This window comes from Borostomias antarcticus (genome assembly GCF_949987555.1).
Source record: "Borostomias antarcticus genome assembly, chromosome: 3".
Taxonomy (NCBI): Eukaryota; Metazoa; Chordata; class Actinopteri; order Stomiiformes; family Stomiidae; genus Borostomias; species Borostomias antarcticus.
Genome location: NC_140236.1, coordinates 37319785 through 37326775, shown reverse-complemented (window position 1 = coordinate 37326775; position 6991 = coordinate 37319785). Strand labels below are relative to the sequence as shown.

General features: G+C 44.6%; 1 protein-coding gene across 1 annotated transcript in view; it reads left to right on the top strand.

Annotated features, from left to right (window-relative positions):
- The first annotated feature begins 3950 nt into the window (after positions 1-3950).
- The window catches only part of tgfbr3 (transforming growth factor, beta receptor III), an 80534-nt gene continuing 77493 nt past the window's right edge, over positions 3951-6991 (top strand). Inside the window, exon 1 of the mRNA XM_084436280.1 lies at positions 3951-4067. The gene's annotated coding sequence lies outside the window, so the exon portion shown is untranslated. The remainder of the gene's footprint in view (positions 4068-6991) is intronic.

Genomic DNA, 6991 nt, shown 5'->3' with positions numbered 1-6991 from the left:
AAGCTTGTGAAAGCTAGCACGCTATAAACTAGCTACTAGATGTGAACCAACCAACCAACCAACTCATCTACGGCCAGCATGAGGGGGAGGGATGAGGGGGGATGAGGCGGAGGGATGAGGGGTGAGGGGTGAGGGGGAGGGATGAGGGGGAGGGATGAGGGGGGAGGGGGAGGGATGAGGGGGAGGGATGAGGGGGAGGGGTGAGGGGGGATGAGGGGGAGGGGCCATAGCTTCCCGAGATGCGCATGTCTCACACTATTTCGTGATTGGCCGAGCCCATTCTATTATGTTCTATTAATACATCCATGGCCGAGCCATAATACTTTGACCTTATCAAATTTCTGATGTTAGGTCTAGACGTTGCTAATTGTGATAAACTTGCAGGCCTTTTTGTGATAATTCTGCTAGGCTTAAACAGGCTTGCGTTTTTGAAAGTAGACTATAAAGTAGACATACAGTCCGCAATGTCTCTGAACATTTCATTTTATTGATAAAAAAAACCAACAACATATTTCTCACTCTATTCCACTCTATTCTAATAGGTTATGTTTTCAAGAAAAGCATATCACACTGATGTTGCAAGAACTGTGCAAGCAAGATATGATAGCAGTAGCAGCACCGAGATATCCTGCTCTCATTTTCACTCACAACACGCATTCAGATTTAATAAATGCTCCTCACCTTAGACTGCATGGGGAAAACTAGCACTAGACTGTACTACCTACAAGAAAAACACCTGCGTCAGGATGATATTATCACTAGACTGTACTACCTACAAGAAAAACACCTGCGTCAGGATGATATTATCAACGCAGTTCTGCCTTCAACACTACACTCCATCAACCTGGTCCTGAAGCTGAGAAGTGTCGGCCTGAGCAGCTCCATATGCAACTGGTGACAATTAGGCAGCAACACCTCATCCACACTGAACATCAGCACGGGTGTCCCTAACCCTAACCCTGTACTCACTGAACATCAGCACGGGTGTCCCTAACCCTAACCCTGTACTCACTGAACATCAGCACGGGTGTCCCTAACCCTAACCCTAACCCTAACCCTGTACTCACTGAACATCAGCACGGGTGTCCCTAACCCTAACCCTGTACTCACTGAACATCAGCACGGGTGTCCCTAACCCTAACCCTGTACTCACTGAACATCAGCACGGGTGTCCCTAACCCTAACTCTGTACTCACTGTCCCCCACAACTACTCAGCCAAGCAAAGCAGCAATCAAATCAAGTTAGCAGATGACAACACTGTGATAGGCCTGATCTCAACCACTCATCTGAATCAGCCTTCCTCCAGGAGGTGTCAGACCTAGTAACATGGTGTCAAAACAACAACCTGACCCTGAACACTAGCAAAACAAAGGAGATGATTGTGGACTTCAGGAGGAGGAAAAAGCCACCCCCCGCCCGTCATCATCAATGGGGAGGAAGTGGAGAGGGTGAGCCACTTCAACTTCCTAGGGATGCACATCTCTGATCACCTGACATGGACACACAACACGGAGGCCGTCCTAAAGAAGGCACAACAACACCTCTACTTTCTGAGGTGCCGGCGGAGATGGGGCATGAGCACACAAACACTTGTGAACTTCTACCGCAGCATCATTGAAAGTATCCTGACTGGAGGCATCACAGCCTGGTACAGCAACACCACTGCCCACGACAGGCACGCCATCCAGAGGGTGGTGAAGACAGGCGTGCCATCCAGAGGGTGGTGAAGACAGACAGGTGTGCCATCCAGAGGGTGGTGAAGACAGACAGGTGTGCCATCCTGAGGGTGGTGAAGACAGACAGGCGTGCCATCCAGAGGGTGGTGAAGACAGACAGGTGTGCCATCCAGAGGGTGGTGAAGACAGACAGGTGTGCCATCCAGAGGGTGGTGAAGACAGACAGGTGTGCCATCCAGAGGGTGGTGAAGACAGACAGGCGTGCCATCCAGAGGGTGGTGAAGACAGACAGGCGTGCCATCCTGAGGGTGGTGAAGACAGGTGTGGAGCTCCCAGCCAGATCCCCCCAGGACCCACTATCTCCCCCACCACCCCTCTGCCTGCTTGGACAGGCCCCGCCCCTGTGACTGGTCTGTTCTGATGGATCAACCTCTCAATCCCACTCCCCTTCCCTAGTGGACACTGCCAGTTTGGCAACCTTTAAATGTCTAGCTGGGTACCTAGGACTGGAATGAGGAACTGATTAGCACTGATACTGTAAGGACAGTCCCATCAGAGGTCAGATGTTGGTATCCCCATCACTGGAGTCATGAGTGTCATCCTTTGGTAAACCACAGGGGGGCAGTGTTAGCCACAGAGTGAACTCTGCAATAGTATCCCTGGCGGTACAGTGGGCTACTACTTGCTACATGTGGCAGGGCAATGAAGGGCTTGGGCACTCTTAAAAAAGTAGCATATCAATGAAAGACATTTGTATAATTGCATTAAATAATTTCATTGCAGTTTCTCAGATAGATGATAACCATCTATTCATGCTACTTTACTTCCGTCGTATATGTATATTACATTGTGAGGTACAATGTGTGAACAACCTGCCTAAGATTCTTAAACAGCTATCTTCAGTAAATTAACAATCAGTCTGCAGCATCCATTAATGACATTGTTTAGTAATGATATGGTCAAGTTCCTCAAGTAACATCTACTATAGATTTAAAGATTTAAATTCTATTCTAAGACTCTGTTAACCACAATACTATATTCTATATAACATACAACTGATCCATCTAAGCACACCAATTTCATGGAATGCTGTCTTTATTCACTGTGTCGCTTATTTGTCTCCTTAGCATTAGTTATAATCATAGCTCAAATAGGGAAGGTAAACATTCAACACTAGACCTTTCACTGTCATGCACCTGTATGAGATGTAAAAGCATGTATTCTTTCTCTTTGAGCATGTCCTTGTCAACTGTCAAAATCAGCACATCAATGTTTCAGTGAAGGCAAAGGCTGGTTCCAAAACACACTTTCCTTCCTTGTCACAGGTGGCGTCTCATTAGTAGGAAACCAGTAAACCAGTAGAACATGTACTCAGCATCTCCCTCAGAGAAGGTTGACATCACAGCAGAACGAGGCATGTTTGGAAAGTAGGCTACGTCGCTGACAAGATTTATGCATGCAATAAAACAGAATCAATAATTCCTACAACACACACATCCATACACACACCTGTGATATGTGACAGTTTAATGAATGTCTATCCATGCTACAGTAGCATCATTTTCACGGAGAGAGACCACACGTCTTATAAGATAAGTCTATAAGATACGTCTTTAATAATTATAATAATTATAGGCCTAATACTTATAATAATTTTAAGTATATTAACGCTAAGAAGCGGCGTCTTGCAAAGTGTTCATAAAGAACAGCACTATTCAACATTGTTTATGGCTCATTGTGATCTACACTGCATACTGTGTTTAAATATTGTATAGTTCTCTTGATATCCCACTGATTTGCTGTTTAAGGTTATCACCAGAATAAATGATTATTTTTAGGCTATAAGAGCGATCAGTTCAATGTATAGCCTACCAACGACAAAGGGTTCGTTTTTGGAACCCCAATATATAGAACGTTGTTCTCAACGTTGTTTAAGGTGTCAGAAAGGTTTAGTGCTAGGGTTAGGGTTAGGGTTAGGGTTAGGGTTAGGGTTAGGGTTAGGGTTAGGGTTAGGCTGTGCAGTAGTGTGAGGGTTGCACGTATAGGAGGCTAGGGTTAGGGTTAGGGTTAGGGTTAGGCTGTGCAGTAGTGTGAGGGTTACCCGTATAGGAGGCTAGGGTTAGGGTTAGAGGCTAGGGTTAGGGTTAGGCTAGATCCTACCTCAGCCTCCTCCTTGAAGCCCCACCCCCAGATGGAGAGCGCAAAGAAAGCGGAGATAGGTATTTAAAGTTTTGAGCGAAAGGACGGCACTCATTATCTAGTCCTGGTTAATTCGGACCTCTAGTGCTGTTTTCTCAACGAGTTGTTGTGACTTCTCAAGAAAAGCGACATTTGCGCAATCGAGCGGCACTTCAGAAAAGTTTCCGCTGACACTTCTGAGATTCTGAATGGTACGTCAGAGTTCATCTTAAAGTTTTAGAAGTTTTAATAGCTATGTTTAACTATTCAGCCATTAGAACTGTTATACGTGAAATGTTACTACGTTAAAGATGTTTTCGTTTTACATTCGTTTCGTGACTTAATAATTTCGTGCGTAACTTTATGACAAAAAAACATGTGCATGTTCTGTCCACAACATCTGTATCGAGTTTAGAGTTGACATATCCACGCCTTACCTCGAGGATGCACTGCAGACAGGTCATGTTGCTGCAAGTGATTACTTCTCTACTTTTCTGTTTAGTCATTATTTAGCCATTCATTATTGACCAGGATGGACTGGCACCATCACGCTGCGCAGTCTTCCCGTGTATACAAAGTTGTTCCTTTTGAATAAACAAACTGCAGAGTGTTAGCACAACCAAGATAACTGTATGATGTCATATACCTGACAAAAACAAGTGTGAAAGCATGCTTCTTTTTAAGATAATGAAATAGATTGAAAGCTATACACCGTTAATATTTGCACAGGCACACTAGTAGGGTGTATATAGCCTACCTATAGCCTAGTTTATAATGTGAAATAGCATACAGGCAGTAAGCAGGTAAGCAGTGGGCTATAGAACTAAAACAATACTTATAGATACATCCGGAATGGTTATTTTTACATTGATATGACCAATGCTTCCTATTTACTTGTAACTAGGGATTGTCTTATTCAGTAGAAGATATTCCTCCTTGTATGATGGAATAGTCCAAGTGACATTTTCTTGTTTTTTTTTCTGATATTGAGCTTTTCTATGAACTTTTCTATTGTTTAAAAAAAAAAAAAAATTCTATTAGCTCTATTTCTATTTCAGACTAATTAATCTATTTATAGAAGGCAAACTAGATTGCTTTCTTAAGAGATTAGTGATGGATAATGCATTTTGAACCAGGGTGACTGTAGTGTGTATGAAACAAGCAAGTATGCCGATTGCATCAACCTGATAACTTTGATAACAACAGTTTTATTACCTTGGCAAGTGTGTTTTGCCATGCTTGACAGCTGGGTGTTTGCCTGTCTGTTCTGTTGTTTGAGAAGGGAGGAGAGGGCCCAGGGATCTGGGATTCACTTGTAAGGTGAGGCTCATGGAAGCACTCAAGATGAGGCCTCACCTGAAACCTTACCATGACAGACAGCATGGGCTTGTGTTGTGAATGACTGATTGGTGAACTACTCTTGTTCGTGTACAGTATGTACTTGTGGCTGTGACTTACAGTACAAGAGACGTCACACATTCAGTTGTTCTGTGTGTGAGTAAGGTTTCTGACTGTATAAGGAACTTGTGTGTGCTTGTGTGTGATACATGCACATGTGTAGCATATCTGTGAGCCAAACAGGCGTATGCTCTAAGACGATGGGGCTAGTGTGTTGTCACATTATTGAAACATGCCGTTGTTGTTACCCAGGTGAGGTTTTTGTACTATATAGTAGCACATGTCTAATGTGAATGAGCAGATTGTCTTTAGTCAACAAACAGCACTGCTTACGTAATTTAGGAATTGGACTTTACTTCAAACCCATGATGGCCAAATGAGTGACATTTTAGGTCATGAAGTTGTCCAGTGTCTATGTGTGGAGATATACTCATTTGTTGCATGAACTTTAAGGAGGCTGCAAGCTCTTACTTTCTTGCGCAACTGATGTGACAAAGATGGGGGAGAGAGAAGCATAGGAGGATCAAAGTGTAAGAAAGACAATCTTGCTGCTCTTTTAAAATGGGTGCCTGCTGTGAATGTGACTACAGCTGTAATCATTCACTGTAGACTTCAGGATCTATTGGATCAGGCTGAGACCATGTGGCATTTCAAGTCTGCATGTCTTATGCATCATCAATAGTGTGGAGTCCTTCATAGGCACTTATTATTTTCAGTTTAGGGTCTGTGTGCTTCTAATGCTTTTTCCAGATCAGCAATGAGTGAAATTGTAGCTGTGCTTGGACGGATGGCTAGGTATGAAGAGAAGTCACATGAGGTGATTCTACTGTTGTGGCAACAAAGCCAGTATCTTGGATCGGTTATAATCAAACTCATAATCAAGTTATTACCCCACAAATAGTTCATGTGACTTTGATATCAAGAGCAGTCTAGACCCCTGATAACAGTTCATGAAAATAATGCCTCAGCTATGTTCAAAATCACTGTGACTAATGGGAGCAAATGCCCCAGGCTATGCTCTCTTGCCCTTTAGGCTAGAACTGATGTCCAGTCTGTGGTGTCACAGAGGATTGAGAGATGAATGTGAAGTAGTTTAGTATTGAATGTAGCTTCCCTTTGAGATAGGATTTGCCTCCAAGAGAGAAGAGGAACACAGTTGACCTCCATGTAGGAGGGAGGAGGGGGCGGCGGGATGGGTGCACAAATCAAAAGGAGGGCACTATCTGGCCCAGCTCAGCTTTCTGGAAGTGTAGTATTTGTCGTGATTCTACAAAATGACTTTGCAGCCCCCGCAGCTGCCAGAGAGTGAAAGGGCCTTTTGTCCGTGCAGCTGTTTGCGCGGCACAGCGATGCACCTTAGCCCTCTGTCCCTCTCACATCTCCCACGCACCCTCTCCTCCGGACTGGGCAGGAGGAACCATGGCTACTACCTCCCTCTCCCAGTATCAGCGCCTCTCACCCCAGACCGGGTTATTTACAGGTTTTTAACTTGGGTATAAACAGTATCGCTATAGACATTATTTGTCTGTCTCCCTGGGCAATGTTGGGTAGAGAGGGGAACCTACTGGGGTCAGCCTGCCAGGATGGTCTGTGCTGCCAGGATGGTCTGTGCTGGCGGGATGGTCTGTGCTGTCAGGATGGTCTGTGCTGCCGGGATGGTCTGTGCTGCCAGGATGGTCTGTGCTGTCAGGATGGTCTGTGCTGTCAGGATGGTCTGTGCTGTCAGGATGGTCTGTGC